The 20,406-nt window shown below is 41.0% G+C and overlaps 2 pseudogenes; both read right to left on the minus strand.

Annotated features, from left to right (window-relative positions):
• Positions 1–7,016: 7,016 nt before the first annotated feature.
• LOC116463315 (nucleophosmin-like) lies at positions 7,017–7,893 on the minus strand (annotated as a pseudogene).
• Positions 7,894–11,630: 3,737 nt separating this feature from the next.
• LOC116463319 (double homeobox protein A-like) lies at positions 11,631–12,240 on the minus strand (annotated as a pseudogene).
• Positions 12,241–20,406: the final 8,166 nt, after the last annotated feature.

The raw sequence follows: 20,406 nt of genomic DNA on the forward strand, positions 1-20,406 counted from the left end.
AGGACTTGCTTTATGAATCTGGGTGCTCCTGTGTTGGGTGCATATATATTTAGGATAGTTAGCTCTTCTTGTTGAATTGATCCCTTTACCATTATGTAATGGCCTTCTTTGTCTCTTTTGATCTTTGTTGGTTTAAAGTCTATTTTATCAGAGACTAGGATTGCAACCCCTGCCTTTTTTTGTTTTCCATTTGCTTGATAGATCTTCCTCCATCCCTTTATTTTGAGTCTATGTGTGTCTCTGCACGTGAGATGGGTTTCCTGAATACAGCACACTGATGGGTCTTGACTCCTTATCCAGTTTGCCAGTCTGTGTCTTTTAATTGGAGCATTTAGCCCATTTACATTTAAAGTTAATATTGTTATGTGTGAATTTGATCCTGTCATTATGATGTTAGTTGGTTATTTTGCTCGTTAGTTGCTATAGTTTCTTCCTAGCCTCGATGGTCTTTACAATTTGGCATGTTTTTGCAGTGGCTGGTACTGGTTGTGCCTTTCCATGTTTAGTGCTTCCTTCAGGAGCTCTTTTAGGGCAAGCCTGGTGGCGACAAAATCCCTCAGCATTTGCTTGTCTGTAAAGTATTTTATTTCTCCTTCACTTATGAAGCTTAGTTTGGCTAGATATGAAATTCTGGGTTGAAAATTTTTTTCTTTAAGAATGTTGAATATCGGCCCCCAGTTTGATCACAGACTGCTGTGCTAGCAATCAGCAAGACTCCGTGAGCATAGGACCCTCTGAGCCAGGTGCAGGACACAATCTCCTGGTGTGCCGTTTTCCAAGCCCATTGGAAAAGTGCAGTATTAGGGTGGGACTGACCCGATTTTCCAGGTGCCGTCTGTTACCCCTTTCTTTGACTAGGAAAGGGAACTCCCTGACCCCTTGCACTTCCCGAGTGAGGCAATGCCTCGCCCTGCTTTGGCTCGTGCACAGTGCGCTGCACCGACTGTCCTGCACCCTTTGTTTGGCACTCCCTAGTGAGATGAACCCAGTACCTCAAACGGAAATGCAGAAATCACCCATCTTCTGTGTCGCTAACGCTGGGAGCTGTAGACTGGAGCTGTTCCTATTTGGCCATCTTGGCTCCACCCCCTCCTAGAAGCCTTTCATGCCTTGCTTTTGTAATTTAAATAAGAGGTAAGAAAAGTCTTCCATTGTTTGCACACACTTCCTGTGGTGGTTAAATAGTCTTTTCAATTGAAGTGTTTTTGAGACAAAATATTTTTATAACCATGTTGTTATCGTGTTTATGACAGGTTTAAAAAGAAAACCATCTGTAGGCTTTCCTTGTAAAGGTAGAAGAGAAAAGAGGCTACATGTGTGGTTTAGAACCAGACAGGGTCCAAACCTTAGCCAGACTCTCCAGCTCTATGACATAACCTCCGTGACAGTGGACAGTGCTGCCTTGACCCCTATTTAACAGCCTGTGCCTGGCACCAAAGCAAGCCAACACTAAATGTTCGTTGAATGGATGAGTAAGCAAATAACTTTGATTTTCTGAGCCTTTATGTATTCATTGGTAAAATACAAGCGACACTGCAACATTGTGTTAAGTTGTTGTGCAGCTTGGACGTGGTGTGTGTAAAGTGCTATGCATGTTGCAGGTGCTAAAAACACTGTCCATGGTTCCAGGCAAAAGAGGAGCCTGGTTTGATTCAGAGAGTGGTCAGTATGGATCATGAGAGATTCTATAACTGGACTTTTTAGGACTCCTTTTATGCTTTGTGAATTTCCCAATCAATGGGATCGTTTTGTTCACCTCTACTTATCTACTAATTTATCTGCATCTCTTGGCTATGCAGGCTGTCAGAATGGAATGTTGTTCTCACCGCCCTGTGCATGGAGTTCTTATCCTCTGTCCCTCATGAAATGCTCTCCCATATATTCCTTCTCTCACAATTAGTGCTTGTTTTTCTTGCCATCCTTCCACTTTGGAAGGTAGCGCCTCGCTTGTTATCTGCTCTCATCCTTAGCTTTCCCTCAATATCCTTTGAATATATCATAAAGGTCAATTTGGAATCAAATCTTGCCCTCCCTCCCTCCCTTGTTCCTGTAACTACATTGTCTCTGCAACTTGAGGTTATTGCTGAAATAATTTTTATCCTTCAGTGACTTACCTCTGTCATTTGCCTACTTTTTATAATTTTAGATCTATGTGTAATTTAGAAGACTTTAATGAAAGGAGTTTATTTGGCTTAGCCTTCTTAATGTATGCACTGATTTGCAACTTGGGAACAATCCAATTAGTCTTTTATTGACTGTCTACCATGTGTCCATGGCTCTGCCAGCAACAGTGGGGGTACAAAGAAGTAAAAGTTTCAGTCTCTGACTTTGAGCAGAGTACAGTTTTATTGGGAGACAAACCAACAAATTATCCTGTAATTCTACCTGGAATTATAGGATAGTATCAAATAATGTGTAATCAAGTAGCAAGTTGTATGACTCAGACTCTGGGTGACATATGACTCAGAGATCGGTGTGGGCTGAAGTCATCTGTAAAGCTTCACAGGGAAGAAGGGTCTTCACCTGGGCCTTAAAGGACAGGGGATATTTGAACAGGCAGGAGGGAATTACAGATGGTGGGGCACAAGGAGGCTCAGCATGGTGTTTCTGTAGGGTAGAGAGGAGAATCAGTATTATAGAACAGAATTCAGGCTGGGTGCTTAAGGTGGGCCAATTATTGGAAGCCTTAGTAGGACAAGAGGCACTCTTCCCAAAAGAAAGCATATAAAGAAACAGATTGCAGAGGAAGTATTTCTGTGCCAAGTTAGATCACCTTTGGTCTTCTAGGTCTTATAGCATCCACCAACCCACATAAATTTCTTACCTACACCGCTGTTCTGTACTGGCCAGTGCCAATTGGAGAGAATTCTCTCTCCATCCAAAACTGCTCAGCACTATAAATAGAAACCCTCACCAACTGAATTTTTGAAAGGGTTTACACCATCAACTTTAGTTTGTTTTGGCTGTGGCTGTTGGTTACGCACAGCAATGACAACTGTCCTGAGTGGACCTCCTGCCCTTGTGCCATGTTCTGAGTCTCTCAAACCAGTTGTGACAGTGGGAGGAATTTGAGCTACTTGCAATAGAGAAGAACCTCTGCTATCGTGCAGAAACCATGTGCCCATGGCATTCCCTGTGAACCGTCCTCAGACATGCCCTGCACTGCAGCAGCTTGAGGGTCACTGTCCACTGTCACATGGCCTACTTGAGCCCTAGGAGTCAACAAGTACAAGCCAGCCATTGGTTAAGAGTAGAGTAGAGAAGAAAGCCATGCTTCTTGTTAGGTAATAGCTGATCATTATAGGAAATATAGTTATCAGTTTCTCGATTATTTCTTGCTGCTTTTATTGCCTTCACTTTCTTGATCTTTTCTTCCCCTTTTTCTCAGGAAGAGCAAACTCAAGTATTATTTGCTCTTAAGAACTGTTAAGGAACAAAAGATAGTTCCTGCCTCTCCATATAAAGATATTTCAAGTGATTTTCATGGGCAAATCTGTCAGTTTAGATAGGAACAGGCTAAGATGAATCCAGAACATTTTACCTTTGGAAAGAATTTGATTTGCTAGATTTTGCTAAACTGTTACAATATCTTCAGTGAGAAGCAATGCTTCACCCAGACTGAGACTCCATGGGGTGTGAAGTAGCTCAAAGAGCTTTTCATGAAATCTTTTGGTTTTCTGTCATGATAATGTTTTAAGAGACTGACATTGACAGCAGGGAGTAATATGCTGAAATGGGAGTCGCTCTTGTTTGAGCTGGAGGACTTAGGAAAGAGGCTGACCCATGTTTTATTTGCATGGTCTACACGGTATGATATGAATTATTAACATACCCCCACGTGCACAAAATTGACCTCACCTTGCCCTAGTGACCAAGAAAATGGCCTTATACTCAGCTGAAAGGGATACTGGAAATATAACCCAATAAAATTCAATCACATAATGAATTAACAACAGCAATAATAATAAAGAAAGAAAGATGTGGCTTTTCCAGGCCTTCCTGACTCCTGTATTATATTTGCAATCTCGGTTCCTTTGTCTTCCTCTGCCCATTGTGACACCATAAACGTTGCAGATGGTGGCCAACATTAGACTCTTGCCATTGTCTAAATCTTGACATTGGCTAAATTTATTACCCCTTCCTTAGCTGTAAGTGATCGCAAGTGGAAAGGCAAATATATCACAAGAAAAAAACCAATGAATAGGTGCCTGGGGCCATTTTTGAGAGTCCTCCATTTGTTCTAAGTTATGCAGAAGTTATAAACTGGCCACTCTCAAAGAAACTCCTTGGACTACAGGGAACATCACTGGAGTATCGCTTCTAAGTTTCCAGTCATTAATGTGGTCCAGGGCTGGAGGCCTGACAGTTGATGCCCGTGCATGAGTAGCATAAAAAGGGTGTTCAAGTAGACCTAGAGTTGTTCCTTCTTTTGCTGCCCCTGGGATCTTTGCTACATGGGACAAATGGCAAATATCAGCAATAGCAAGTTGCCTTTTGGTTGAAAGTATAATTCTCATTTTTATGCAACAGATGGTTATGGTTCTTACTTTTGCTTGAAGTAAATCTGTAAGAGAGAAAATAAGCCCACAAGGTCTAGAGGGGAGAGAAAAAGTTGAATATTAAGAGCTGAATCTAATCCCTTAGAAGCTGAGCAAGAATTAGGAGAGGTGACCTATTTTTTTAATGGCTGTTGGTTTTTGTTTTGTTTCAGTTTTGTTTTTGTTCTACATAAAGATCACTCTGGGGATCTTTAACAGGTATTTGAGCAACAATTGTTTCATTTTTGGTTTTTGTATTCCTGACTATAACGCCTACTGCTTACAAGCCTCTGATTTAAGAATGGATTGCTCATGCTGTGCTGCTTCTTTAAACAAGTCCACCTCTTCATCTAATAGGTCCTAATTACATTTGAAGGCTGGTTGGGTGAATAAATTAAAAGGCCCTTCATTAGGTGGTGTAGTGTTGATCAGAAGAACAAAAATCTATTCTTAATGGAGGAAAGAAATGTATCGGGTTAAATCAAACGTATAAGACGTAGCAGGTTAAAGGGTTTAAGGAGGTTTGACCATGCAGTTCCGTGTGCTTCATTTATTCATTTATTTATTGAACGAGCATATATTAATCTCTGTATTAGCACTGTTTCAAGTGCTTGGCATCTACATAAGCAAAAAAGCAAAATCCTTCTTCTGGAATTTAACTTGTAGTGCAAGAGAGAGACTCCAGGTGTGAATATAATAAATAAATACATTAATTGCGTGTTTGAAGGGATATGCACAGCAGAAGAAAGAAACTTACAGAGCATGGTAGGAAGGATCAGATCCCCAGGGTGGGAGTGGGGAGGAGTTTCAAGATTGCCCAGAATGGTGAGGCTGAGAATTGTGTAGAAGGTGAGGTCTGAACAGAGACTTGAAGTAGGAGAGGGCATTGAATAGGGAGATATCTGGGAAGAATGTACCAGGCAGAAGGAATAGCCAGTGAAAGACCCCAATGGTGGAGCATGCTTGGCACCATCCCGGGAGTGGCAGGAGGCCATTGTGGCTGGAGTCGGTAGACCAGGGGGCAAGTGAGGTCCAGAGGAAATGAGGGGAGCCAGACCACACAGAGCCTTGTAGGCTACTGAACATCATATTTCACTCTGAGAGAAATGAGGAGACACATAGAGTTCTGGGCAGAGGATTGATGTCGTTTGACTTAACATTTTAAAAGAATTAGTTAAGTTGCTCTGTTACGAATAGAATGTTGCAGGGTCAAAGGCAGAAACCAGAACCAGTTAGAAGGCTATCGTAGTAACCTGAGCCAGGGGAGCAGCCAGGAGGCAGTGGGAAGTGATCGGGTCCTGGGTATATCTTGAAGGTAGAATCAGCTTGGTTTCCTGATGAATTGACTACTGGGTATGAGCAAAGGAGAGAGAAGAGGATGACACAATTTTTGGCCTGAGTACCTGGAAGATGGAGCTGCTATCATGAAAATACGGGAAGTTGAGGTTAAAACAGGCTTTGAGGGAAGGACCAGGAATTTGGTTGTAGACATGTTGTGTGTAATATATCTATTAGATGTGCAAGTTAATATCTGATAGTAAGGGTTGGATCTATAAGTCTGGACTTTGGGGGAGAGGTTGAACTGGAGATGGAATTTTGATAGTTATAAGCAAGAGGGTGGTATTAAGTCCTTGGAACTGGATGGGAAGGAGAAAGGACAAGGTCCAAGAACGGAGCCTTGGGGCACTGCAACATTGAGATAGCCAGGAAAAGGGGTAAATTACAAACGAGACCGAGAAAGCACTGTGAGGGAAACAGGGAAGTGGGAAGAAAGTCAAGACTTTGGTGTATAGGAAGCTGTATTATGGAGGAAACAGTGATCAATGTGCTACACTGAGTATTGCAGACGCAGCAAGCAAGATGAACACCAAGGGCTGACCACAGAATATTGAACCAGAAACAACAAACATAGGCATCTTTATTTTTATTTTTAACTTTATTAAAATACTGAGTTTTATTTCACATGTATAATTTTATCTCCCCACCATTTCCATGTCTGACCACCGCTACTACTATGTCCTATCATAACATTCCATACATACTTAAAAAACCAAGCAAAGAGTGGAGTTCCGTCTTTAAAAACTAAACAGACATTTTGGACAACACATTCTTGGCAATGGAACCTAGACAACGTTTATCAAACACGGTAGGGAAAGTTCTCACTCTGCATTATAAAAAGGACAGCCAGACATCAACTGTTACAGAAATGAAATAAGATGGAAAATTTTTGACAAATTGTTTAAACTATTTATTATTATTATTATTATACTTTAAGTTTTAGGGTACATGTGCACAACGTGCAGGTTTTTTACATATGTATACATATGCCATGATGCTGTGCTGCACCCATTAACTCGTCATTTAGCATTAGGTATATCTCCTAATGCTATCCCTCCCGCCTCCCCCCTCCCCCCACCCCACAACAATGAGAACACATGGACACAGGAAAGGGAACACCACACACCTGGGACTGTTAAACTATTTTCTTAAAGAGACTTCCTCCACTGCCAGAGATCTTGAATAGCCTCCTGGTAAATCCTCCGGAAGAAATTCTTTACATAATTGAAGAACTTGGCTTCCACTTTGAGAAAAGAAACACCTTTTTCTACATTTGCTTACATTTTTGCTTTAATGTCTTCTACAGAACTAGGTCCTTTTGGTGTTTTAGGAGTTTTTTCCTGTTTTTTGAAAAATTCTTGTCCTTTTGTTCTTGGTGTTGATGATGGTTTTGTCTTTTCTATTCTGATTTGATTTTGTGCATTTTTTGGCTGGAGTATCTTGTATAGATTTCTTCACTGGTGCTTTTTCTTCAGTTTCCTTATCATCAAAATCATCATCACCATCATCGTCTTTATCATCACCATCTTCATCAGCAGCAAGTTTTACTTGTTTCTGTGGAACCTTGCTACCACCTCCAGTGGCAGACCGCTTTCCAGATATACTTGAGTCTCACATCCTCCTCCTCTTCATCTTCTGACTCTGCATCTTCCTCCACAGCTACTAAGTGCTGTCCACTAATATGCACTGGCCCTGAACCACACTTCAACCGTAAGATCACTGGTGGTGTTATTTCAAAGTCCCCAAGGGAAACCGTTGGCTGTACAGACATTTTCAAAGTTGCCAGTGTTACTTTAATTGGACTGCCTTCGTAATTCATTGCCTCTGCTTCAACAATGTCCAATTCATCCTTTGCACTAGCCCTTAAACTGACCGTTCTTAAAAATAACTGGTGCTCATTTTCATCATTATCCACCTTAAAGTGGTAATCTTTGTCGGCCTTAAGTTCACAACCGGAAAGATAGTTCTGGGGCCTCAGGGGGCTCATGTCCACGTACATGTCCATCGAATCTTCCATCAGGTGGCGGCACGCACTTAGGTGGGAGAGAAGGTGGATGGATATAAATAACCACTGCTCAAGAGAACAGCTGCGCAGGACAGAATCACACAGGGGGCGGCATCTTTATTTTTTTGAGGATTTTTTTTTTTTTTTTTTTTGCCTAGAGGAGAGCAAAGAAACAGGACAGCAGCTAAAAGAAGAGGAAGTTGGGTATACATATATGTATGTGCATATATACACATATATAGAATATATACATATATACACACATATATAATATATATACATATATAGAATACATATACATATATATACACATATATATAGAATATATATACGTATATATATATAGAGAGAGAGAGAGAGAGAGACGGAGTCTTGCTCTGTCACCCAGACTGGAATTCAGTGGCACAATCTCGGCTCACTGTGACCTCCACTTCCTGGGGTTCAAGTGATTCTCCTGCCTCAGCCTCCTGAGTAGCTGGGATTACAGGTATGCACCACCACACCCGGCTAATTTTCATATTTATAGTTGAGGCAGGGTTTTGCCATGTTGGCTGCACTGGTCTCAAACTCCTGACCTCAGGTGATCCTCCTGCTTCAACCTCCCAAAGTGCTGAGATTACAGGCGTGAGCCACGATGCCTGGCCAAGAGAAGAATCTTTTTCAGATGAGAAAAATAACTACAGTTTTGTACACTGATGACAGCAATCCAGTAGAGAGAGAAATAATGATGAGGCAGGAGAGACAGGAAAGAATTGCTTGGATGCTGTGAGTGTCTTGCTGGCTGCAGAGTGGAATAGTTGCTGAGAGATCCAGCTATGAGGTGGCACGCTAAGGAAAGTAGAAGAAAACGGAAGGAGCCTGAATTCCTGGTCATCATGGAGTTGCCATCTAAGTCCAGGATTGCCTGCTTCTGGATCTTTATTTCTTGAAGGGAAATAAACTTCTCTTTTTTTTTCCAACATGTTATTAGGATAAATTTCAAACATATAGGAGACTGGAAATAACTGTATAGCAAACACCTGCCATCTGGTTTCTACAATTAACATCTCCCTACACTTATTCTGATATACCTATCCATCTCTCTATCTATCCATTAATTTCTCTTATTTTTAGTGCATTTCAAAGTGAGATTCAGACATCAACATATTTCACCCCTAAACACTTCACCATGTATACTGCTACCTAGAGTTTAATATCTGGTTATAGTTCTTTTTTCTTTAAGATAAAATTTACCTAAAATGAAATGATCTAATTTTACTGTACTATTTGATGAACTCGAAAGATGCATACACCTGTATAACCCAACCTCCATTAACACATGGAACAATACCCTTACCCCAGAAAGTTCCTTCATTCCTGTTTCCAGTAAGCCCCGGCCTCTACCCTATCCCCAGAGGCAACTGCTATTCTGATTTCCTTTTTCATCATTGATTAGTTTTCCCTGTTCTTTAGATAAATGGAATCACATTGTAAATACTCTTTTGTGTAAGGCTTTTTCACTCAGATAAAATGTTTCTGCAATTAAGCCATGTTGTATTTATCAGTAGTTCACGGCTTTCTGCTGTGAAGCAGTATTCCACTGTATGAATATAATACGGTTTGTTTATCCATTCTGCTATCAGTGGTCACCTGATCTGTTTCCAGTTTCTGCCTATTGTGAATAAAACCATATGAACAGTCTTGTACAATTAGTTTTATGGACATTTGACTTCATTTTCTTGTGTAGAATTGCTGGGTCAAGTAATAATGTATTTGTCAGGGTTTTCTAAAGACAGAATCAATAGTGTGTGTGTGTGTGAGAGTGTATGTGTGAGGAAAGAGAGAGAGAGAGTGTGTGTGTTTATTTTAAGGAACTGCTTCACATGACTGTGGGGTTGGCAAGTTTAATATCTGCAGGGTAGACCAGCAGGGTTGGCCAGGGAAATATTAATGGTGTAGCCAAAATCCAAAGACAATCTGGAGGCTTTCCTCTGTTTGGGGGAACATCAGTCGTTTCTCTTAAGGCCTTCAACAGATTGAATGAGGCCCATCCACATTACAGAGGGTCATCTGCCTTACTCACAGTCTACTGATGGAAATGTTAATCTCCTCTAAAAAATAACTTCACAGCAATATCTAAATTAGTGTTTGACCACATAGCTGGGTACCATGGCCTAGCCAACTTCACACATACATGCTTAGTTATTAAAGAAACGATCAGGCCAGGCACAGTCGTTCACACCTGTAATCCCAGCATCACCTGAGGTCAGGAGCTGAAGACCAGCATGGCCAACATGGTGAAACCCTGTCTCTACTAAAATTACAAAAATTAGCAGGGCGTGGTGGCGCATGCCTGTAATCCCAGCTACTTGGGAGACTGAGGAGGGAGAATCGCTTGAACCTGAGAGGCGGAGGCTGCAGTGAGCCAAGATCTCTCCACTGCACTCCAGCCTGGGCGAAAAGAGCGAGACTCCATCTAAAAAATAAAAATAAAAAATAAAAAAATAAAGAAATGAGCAGATATTTTTCAGAGTGGTCACACCATTTTATGTTTCTACTGACAACGTATGCAGATTCCAGTTGCTCCACACCTTTCCCACCATTTGGTGTTACTCGTTTTAATTTTGTCCATGCTAGTGAGTATTAATTGGTGTCCTATTGTGGTTTTAATTTGCATTTTCAATAGCAAATGATTTTCAGAACCTTTTTCCATGTTTATTGGCCATGCACGTATCTTCTTGTTCACAAGGTTTTTTTTTCCTCCAGTTATTGATTCAGTTGTTTGGCTTTTATTATTGAGTTTGTATTGAGTTGTTTTTAGTAAATATTGTTTTCTTATCTGTAGTCTATTATATATTTTCTTCATGATGTCTTTTAATCAAAAGTATTTAATTTTGATAGTCTAATTTATAAAAATTTTCTCATTTATGGTCACTGCTTTCTGTAACCTGTCTAAAGAAACTCTGCCTACCCCCAGCTTGCAAAGATGTTCTGTGATTTCTCCAAGAAGCCCTATAATTTTACCTTTTATAATTAGGTCTCTGATATATCTTGAATTAGTGTTTGAGTGTGGTATGAGGTAAGGGGTCAAGGTTTATTGTTTTCCATATGGATTTTAGTTACTCCAACACTATTAGTTGAAAAGATTTGACACCTTTGTAAAAATCACGTTCTGTAACTATAGGCCTATTTCTGAACTCTAGTCTGTTCTATTGATCTATTTGTTGATCTTCATACCAGGACTAGTTTATTGATTACTATAGCGTCATAGTAAGTTTTGATTTAGATAGTTTGTCTTCTAACTTTTCTCTTCTTTTTCAAGATTGACTTTGATATTTAAGTCTTTTGAATTACCATATAAATTTTATTTTTATTTATTTATTTTGATTATTACTATGTTTATTTTCATTGTCTCAAGGTCCGCTGAACTCTGGATCCAGGCTGTGTCAATAGGGTAGTGTGGTGCCTCCTATACCTGTCTCTGCCTCCTGCAGTCCTTTTTATTTATTTTATTTCATTTTTTATAATAGAGACAGGGTCTTGCTATGCTGCCCAGGCTGGTTTTGAACTCCTGGGCTCAGGCAGTCTTTCTGCCTCGGCATCCCAAAGTGCTAGGATTACAAGCATGAGCCACTGCACCTGGCGATGTCCTTTACCATCTTCAGAGGGCTTAGCTTGCAGCTTCAGCAAAAGGATAGACTCCCAGGAAGACTGTGAGAGAGATTTGGGGCCCAGGTTGATAATATCAAATACACTGAACTTGACTGTGTTCACCATGTTCTGGCTCTAGAGAAATGAGAATTGCTAGTGAGGTTGGTGCCATTTTATGTATCTGCTGTACCTTGACGTCCCTCAGAAATCTTGCCCCTGATCTTCTTGTTCTAAGGACACAACAGGTTCCCTGTTTTTCTGGAGATGAAATCTAGATCTTCAATTTTGGAACCAAATTGGGACTCTTGACTCTGGAATACCAATTTCTTCAGCAAGTTGCTCTCTGGAATCAATCCCAGGGTATGGGTTTTTCATAAATGCCTTGATGAGAGTGCTTAATTGAGAGGCGCTGTAGGTGGTACAACACCATCTGGCTTCTCTACTTTGAAACTCTGCATCAGGTCGATCTTGCTCGTGGCTCTGGCTTGATTCTAATGTCCCGGATTCTGGTCTTTTCTGGAATCTAGCTCTTCGATTCTGAAACCAAATCTGGATTCTGGACTCTTCTGTATTGATTTCTAAAGCAAGTTTTTGTTTGGTAGCATAACCTGGGTAAGGTTTTTGATTGAAGGTATTGATGAGGATTTTCAACTGATCTTCTGTGAATTTGGTGAGACTGCGCCTATGATTTGTTGTCACCATCTTATGTGAAGAGGTGTCTTCGGCCATGCTGGAAGAGAGTCCTGGAGGCTGAGCTACTGTCAGGGAGGCAAGAATTACCATATAAATTTTAGAGTCAACTTGTCAATTTCTATAAAAACCCAGGTAAGATTATGCTTGTGATTAGTTGAATCTATATATCAGTTTGGAGAGAACTGCTGTATTAAAAATGTTGAGTATTTGATCCATGAAAATGGTATGTTTTTAAATTTATTTAGCTGTTTTTATTTCTCTCAGCTATGTTTCATAATTTTCAATATAGAGATATTGCATGTATTTACAAATTAAATCCTAAAATTTTTATGTTTTTTATGATATTCTCTGTTTTTATTTAATTCCATTTTCAACTGTTTGCCACTAGTACATAAAATATAATTGATTTTTGCATACGTATTTTACATGGTCTGATCTTGTTAAATAAATCTATTAGTTTTACTCGTTTTGTAGATTCTCAAGAATTTTCCATGTAAACAATCATATCATCTTCAAATAAAAACATTATAGTTCTTAAACCTATGTTACACTAATATTTTGTTATTTGTAGCAGTATGTAATCATTTCTAATCATGTGAGTAGCACTAGTGAAATTTAGACAATGAATGAATGCCAAACACAATGGAGTTTGTTACAACATTATTTATAGTTTCGAAAACTGTTTTCAACCAAATGTTCAACAATAGAGTATTAGGTCAGTAAATTTAGGGTACATAAACTTATGATGAAATATTGTGGAGCCATTCAAAATCTCATTCTTGTGTCGTCTTTAAGGGTATAGGAAAATTCTGATGTATCATGTGGAAAAAAGCACTCAAGATACAAAATAATCAGAATACACTAAGTTATTCTGTGTTAAAAAAAAGAATTTCATAGTCTTGCTGTTTTAACACAGCAAAAGTTTATGATTCATAGGGATCAGCAGTCACTATGGATTCTCAACTAATCGTGCTCTACCATCTTGTGGCTCCAGCATTTGAGGTATGTGGCCCTTTTAGTTAATGCTACAAAGAAAGAGAGACTGAAGAATAACCAGGTTATTCTAAGACTCCAACGACATTCCTGGCTTGCTGTCCCTGGAAGGAAGTTTATCTTATGAGCTATCACTGCCAACACACAGAGCACCTACATACCTACTATCATAGGAAACCAACATGTTAATCAAATAATGGCCTGAGTTCCCAGACAGGGTTCACATCATTTAAGTGTGCTGTGCACACTAGCCTGCTGATTCTCCATGTGGAGGAAGGAAGCATATCAGAATTATGTAGATAGATTAGGTTTTTTATTAATATCTTTACCTAGACACCTTTTACTGGAGATTGTTATACTTTTACCAGGAGTGGGGAAATAGGGCACTAGAAGAAAAAAAGGGAAACTGGGTATATATATTTTGAAAAAACATTTTCCAAGTGACTATGATATGTTACTCCTCAAACCACTGTTCTCAACTTTTCTTCCTAACAAAGAACAAAAATTGGCAGCTTGAAGAGGTGAATCAAGCAGAGTGCCAGAAAACAGGAATTCAAACACATTGAATTCATAGTTGCAGTGAGAATGGGAAAGATATCATGTTTATAAAACAGGAGCAGACAGCCATGGGAAAGGGCAATGCTAGAAAAAAACAGATCTTGGAAAAAACACATAATTTCCAAAAGAAAAAACAGCATGAATATCACAATGGATACTTCAGAAAAAGTCTTAGAAATCAGACCAACTAATGTTATTCTCTTGGAATGCAAAACCAAAAGTCAGAGATGAGAATTACAAATGAAAAGATAAATTAATCAAGCGATTAATAGAGATAAAAGATAAAAACAATCAATAGAGCCATAATAATCAAAAGATAAAGATAATCAAGAATAGAGCTAGGACTCAGTCAGTAGAATAGAAGTTCCAGGAGGAGAGACAGAAGAAGATGAAGAAGAGAGAATTAAAGAAATTATCTGAGCTAATATGACTTCAATAGCATCACCACATGAAACCTCGCCTGTTTTTTTTTTAATCTAAGTTCAGGCCCAAAAGGTGGAGGGCAGGAAACAATTTTGGAATGTAAGTCACAGCAGCTAATACAGTACTTGCTCCTGTAACTGGTCAAAAGCCTAAGTTGATCATCCTAGCTCTATTTTTCACCACCCTTTTTCTGTTCCCCTTACCTTCTGCCAGCAACTCTGATGAATGCGATTCCTTCCTGGTGGAATGATGCCAGCCTTCATTTCCACAGGATTCAAGCTCTTGGTGGTCCTGTCTTTACTGGATTTCTGCAATTTTCCACCAATACGGTGAACCTTTGTCTACCAGACAAAGTCTTACTTGCTTCTATTGCATGGCAGCAACCCAATTTCCCCGTAGCCTTTGGGATTAATTACCCCAGTCAGTAGAGTGACTCCTCCGCTTGTTAGTTTGGTGGTATGAGAAATAATGTGGTTGGGGTTCAGTGTCAAGCTATAATTTTATTGATATATCACTGTGATCTCTAGCGGGAGTTTTCTTACCTTAGGCACCAGGCACTCCAACCCCATCAAACTCAAGGTCATAACAAGGGAAAGCAATTCTTCAGTGAATTGTTTGGTAAAGTAGGGAGAGAGACAACTCCCACATCCGCACTTTACCTCCCAGACTCATGCACTCTGGTGATTATAGTGGCCCTGCATATTGGCTGCTGATTAAAGGCATCTGCTACGTCCTGTAGGGTAGTTCCCCAACCTTGCAGAATGTTGTTTCCCCCTGGTTCCTGTAATCAAACCTTTGCCATTTTATTAAGGCAGTTGCTCCTGGGTGATGGGGCGCATTGTAAATCTCAAGGCTATACTTCTTTTTTTTTTGATACAGAGTCTCGCTCTGTCGCCCAGGCTGGAGTTCAGTGGCACGATCTTGGCTCACTGCAAGCTCCACCTCCTGGGTTCATGCCATTCTCCTGCCTCAGCCTCCCGAGTAGCTGGGACTACAGGTGCCCGCCACCAGGCCCAGCTAATTTTTTTTGTATTTTTTTAGTAGAGACAGGGTTTCACCGTGTTAGCCAGGATGGTCTCGATCTCCTGACCTCGTGATCCGCCCACCTCAGCCTCCCAGAGTGCTGGGATTACAGGCGTGAGCCACCGCGCCCGGCCAAGGCTATACTTCTTTTGCTATAGAACAACTGCTTTGCTGGAGACTATGTTGTTTGGGGCACCGTGGCAGCCGATAAGGCACCAATCATGATGCTTGTGGAAGCACAATAGGCAAGAAAAGTAAGTCTATTAACAGAATAGGCATTTATCCTGGTGAGGCCAAATTTGTTGCCCCCTCCATGATGAAAGGAGCAATGGAATCAATGTGTCCTATGCGGCTGCTTGGTATACTCAGGGATTAGGGCCATACTATCCATTGGCACATAGAGAACTCAGTGCTGTCAGGAACCAAATAAGCCTCGCTGGGGAAAGTCCAGGCTTCTTGACCCCAGCCATGCCTTCAGGGCCACTTGGGATAAGAGCCTCAGCAAGCACTGGGGTGGCTGGGGAAAGAGGCTAACTGGCATCTACACTTAGTCATTATTGAGAGCTGGCACTGGAGTGGATACCCTCTGGTGGGCATTTTTGTAAGAAATGATTGTCTTCTCTGTGCTCATTCTGAGAGACCCACCCACACATCTCTAGCCCAGGCTTCCCTATCACCAATTTTCCAATATTGGTCTTTCCAAGTTTCTAGCCAGTCACTTACCTGTTAACCTCTGCCAATGACATAATGTTGAGCCTTACTCCTGCTCTTCTCTTCCAGGTGAAATAGGCAGCCATCTGACTGTACGACTCAAAGTCTGCCCAAATGAGGATTTCCCTTCACCACTCTCTGAAGGCCATTCCTTTGAAGGCCACTCCTTTGAAGGCCACTCCTAGTGGATTTTACACCCTGAAAACCCCTCCATAAACTGGAGACTGTTGAGCCGGAATTCTCTATGAGGCCATCAGTGTGAGTAGAGGGAGAAGTAGTGAAGCATAAGGAAGAGACACCTTGAGGGAGAGAGAGCTACATGCTCAAGCCATTTACTTGTACCTTCTGTACCTGTTTGAGTCAGTCTCATTTAGATCTTTTCCATGTAACTACAGGTTCTGTGCCCACCTCTATGATCTGGTGACTCAGATGCCACCCAGTTCATGATGGGAAGTTTCCCTTACCATGTGCAATGAGCACACTGTCACTGAGGGAGTGCCCACACATGATGTTCTAGGGGATATCAAAATAATCAAGATCCCTGTGTATTATATTATGATAAAGAAGCAGGGGAGTTATCATGGTCTCAAGGGAAAACATGTAGAGACGAATCTCTTCCAGTTATCTTTTTCAATAGAAACTGAAGAAATGGCATTTGCTATGTCAATAGTTGCATACCTGTAGCCAGTGGCTGTACTGATTTTCTCAGTCAATTACCACATCTGGAACCAAAACTACAGTTCTCATCCTCACCTGATTAAGTATGTGATAATGCACAGTTATTCTCCAGACTTATCTGAGTTTTGTACAGGCCCAACAAGCTAATTAAATGGCCACCACGGTAAGACCCAGCACCCCTGTCTTTCTCAGATTTTTGATTATGGCCTTCTACATGCTGGAACTGGACAAATAAATCACGGTGGGTCCCACTAGACCCACTGAGAGATTAATTCAATTTCTAGGGCTTGACATCTGCTCAGAGATGACTCTTACAACCCTTGGAAAGTCTGGATATTTCTTTTTCCTTAGTGCATAGTCACCCTGTAAATAAATGCAGGGCCCTCTGGGGAAGGCCTGGAGGTAGATGCACACCATATACATGTGGTTGCACTATAGAGTTCTTCCTCAAAGAATCCAGCCTACTCTGGTTCTGTGAACTGGCCTAGGTCTGGAAAGTGGGCAAGAGGCCACGGAATCCCATTACAGTGATTCCATGTATTAGGATTCATTGTATTAGGATTCTGCTCACCAGAACCAGAAAGTTTATTTCTACATGAGTCAAGTATACTTAAGTAAGTCTACCCATCGATTTCATTTCTAGGGACTCTACAATTCAATTAGTCATAGATGCTGCGGGTCAAAATACTTCCATTGCCACAAAAGACACCCCTGCTAATTTTAGAAATTGTGTCTATGTTGTTGCTTGTGGTTAAGGGTTTCCACTCTGCTCCTGGAGCTACTGCTGGTACCAATTACAATGTTAGTCTAATCTTGTCAAAAAATAGATGGAAATTTCAGAAGGGTGAATGGGGAGAGTCTAACGAAGGAAACTTTTGCAGAGGTGCAGTTGGGTTAGGGGAACCCAGTAAGACATGGTGAAGCATCCCAGGCCCAGGAAAAGTAGAGAGCTGCCACCTGCACATCCCCTGATCCCCAAGGCCTGAAAGGCAAGGAGAGGGATGGTTTTCAGAAATGGCGGAGTGGGAACATCTAGTGGAATCTGTGGTCTTTGGTAGAGAAATGAAGCTACTGATGAGTTACTAAGGAGGATGCCAGGAGAGCGTGTTTGCTGAATTTCTCCCTCTTCCCCCACCCATACCCCTTTAGATTTCCTAAAGTTCCTTCCCAGTGGCTGACCCCAACCAATAGCCAGAGGGCAAAGAAGCCACCCTTCTCACACAGAGCGGGTTAGAAAAGGTGGACACTGTGGATCTGAGGGTTGAACCGAGAAGAGCATCCAGAGCAGGTGCTTTAACCGCCCTGGATAAAGCCCTAGATATGATTCAGCACCCATTCAAGAGCAAACTATTAACAAACTATGGATTTAAAAAAATTTCCCTGACTGGGGCCAAATAATCTACCAGAAAACAGCAGCAAAACTTATACCAATTGGTGGAACTTTAAGAGAATTCCCATTTAGAAGTATCAATTTGTATAAACTCTTAACAGTGAATATGCCCATTTATGTCTTCCAATAATTTATTCTAAAATAATAATCATTCACAAAATTGATAGTACATTTATGTTCATTGCAGGATTCTTCATGAATGAAAAAAATGCTGGATGTGTTCAATAATTAAAGGTTAATTTAATAAAGTATAGCCTAAACATACAATGGAATGCTGTGTTAAAAAAATTCTTTGTTGTTTTTTGTTTTCAATTAGCCTTTCCTGTGCACCTAACTATACATCAGGCATGATCAGTCACTTTTTTAAAGTTCCATTCATTCTTCATTATTCTGTTTGGTTTAACAGCAGCCATTTGTTTTTCAATTTAAACACTTTTACGAAAGAGCTAGCCTTCTTAAGACTTCATCATTGAGGCTGTAGGATGTTCAAGATTATTAAGATATAATCTCTTCCCACAAGGAACTCCCAGCTGAAGAGGACAAATAAGATACCTATATAACACACAATGTGAGAACTGCTATAGAAAATGATAAAGGAGAGGACTCCAGAAACATGCAATGGAGAGGGCTTTCTTTTGTCTGAGGTTGTAAGGAAGGCTTCCTGGAGGAGGAGGTACCTGATCTGTGTCTCCATAATTAGGTATGATTTGACAGGTATACATAAGCAAAGGGCACCCAGATGGGGGAGCAGAATGTATTGGAGAATAGGAAGTGGTATGGCTTGGCAATATTGTTCTTCATTATAATTGTGGATTAACAGAATTTTATTGAATAGCCTGGGACCTTCACCATCATTGTTTCTATGAAGAAGAAATGTTCTAATTTTTTAGACAATGCACTTTCAAGTGAAAATGTCTTTAGCAGTGAAGGCCTTTTTATATCATCTTTGAGTCTTTTGTGAGCACAGTTTAAATCTGCCAATGATAATCATGCTGACTTTCTTTAACGCACCACTTGCTGTTGGATTTCATGAGGTAATTTTTAAAGCAGGTGCCTCCTTATTGCTTATGTTGAAGATTTGGTCACGGAATTTTTTTGTTTGTTTGTTTGTTTTTGAGACGGAGTCTTGCTCTGTCGCCCAGGCTGGAGTGCGGTGGTGTAATCTCAGCTCACTGAAAGCTCTGCCTCCCAGGTTCACGCCATTCTCCTGCCTCAGCTTCCCAAGTAGCTGGGACTACAGGTGCCCGCCAACATGCCCGGCTAATTTTTTGTGTTTTTAGTAGAGACGGGGTTTCACCGTGTTAGCCAGGAATGTATGTTTCTCCCTGGGATCATCCCTTTGGGGCCAATGGTTTTTTATCAGCAGCATGTCATTTTATTTGAGGTTTCTTATATGTATTTAACAAGGCATTCAGTTGGAGATATATCTTGTAATTTTAATTGTTGATCGCCACCCCTGGTAGGAGGGCCTTCCTCTTACCATATGGAATACAGATGTGAAGAGGATTGAAAGAGGGCAAATATGATGACCATCAATCAGGAATGTTCCAGGCTAAGGAAGAAGAGGAAATACCTGAGTCTTATCTAAATGGATGAATATGACTGCTGTTGGCCACAGGCTAGTTAGGACATAAGAGCAGCAAAAATTGAGATATGGAAACATGCTGGAATAAAAAGTCCTTTGGCAAGATTAATACGTGGAACGTGGCTTGTTCAAGGGAGGCACATATTTAGGTACTCTGTTGTCTTCTTGTAAAAGGCTGCTTGAGGGGCATGAAGAAGTTCTTGAAGCAAAGCAGGTGCTACTTTTGCACAGCTGCGACCCTGAGTCTGCCAAGCAGAGATCAGGGATGCAGCTGCCTCCTGCAGTTAATCATCCCAGGCGTGCTCTGCTGCAGGTCTGCTTGCCGTTCTGTGTCCTGGGTCTTGATTGTGTCTTTTGACCACATTGCCTGGGACAGGTTGACCCTAGAGAGTGTGACAGCAGTTTTCTGGAATGTGATAATGGGAAAAGGGGCCAGGCAGGCAGCTATCAGAGCTGGGAATAGTGCAACTGCTCCTTCAATGCAGTTGGCAGGAAGAAGCTTGGCTTGGTGCTCCATCGTTATGCAGCAAACATGTGCAGAGCGGGTGGTCACAAGCATTTATCTTCAGCCATGTACATCCACTACATCCAGTCCTGCCACAGTATCCTTGGGGTGCTCCAGCCAGAGCAGGATGGATTCCTGGAGTAAGCATGAAGGCGGACCCTGTAGACCTGCTGCCATCTGATCCCAATGGGACTTGCCAACCTGCCTTCCCCTGGTTCTGACATCTGGCATATCTCATGTGCTATAACAACTGAACTGCTTGCTCTTCCCTATGTTTCCTTCCTGCCTGACTTGACTCATTCTATTCCCTTTGCCCTGGAAGCCATTCCAGTGACA

This window comes from Hylobates moloch, unplaced genomic scaffold (genome assembly GCF_009828535.3).
Source record: "Hylobates moloch isolate HMO894 unplaced genomic scaffold, HMol_V3 SCAFFOLD_33, whole genome shotgun sequence".
Classification (NCBI taxonomy): Eukaryota; Metazoa; Chordata; class Mammalia; order Primates; family Hylobatidae; genus Hylobates; species Hylobates moloch.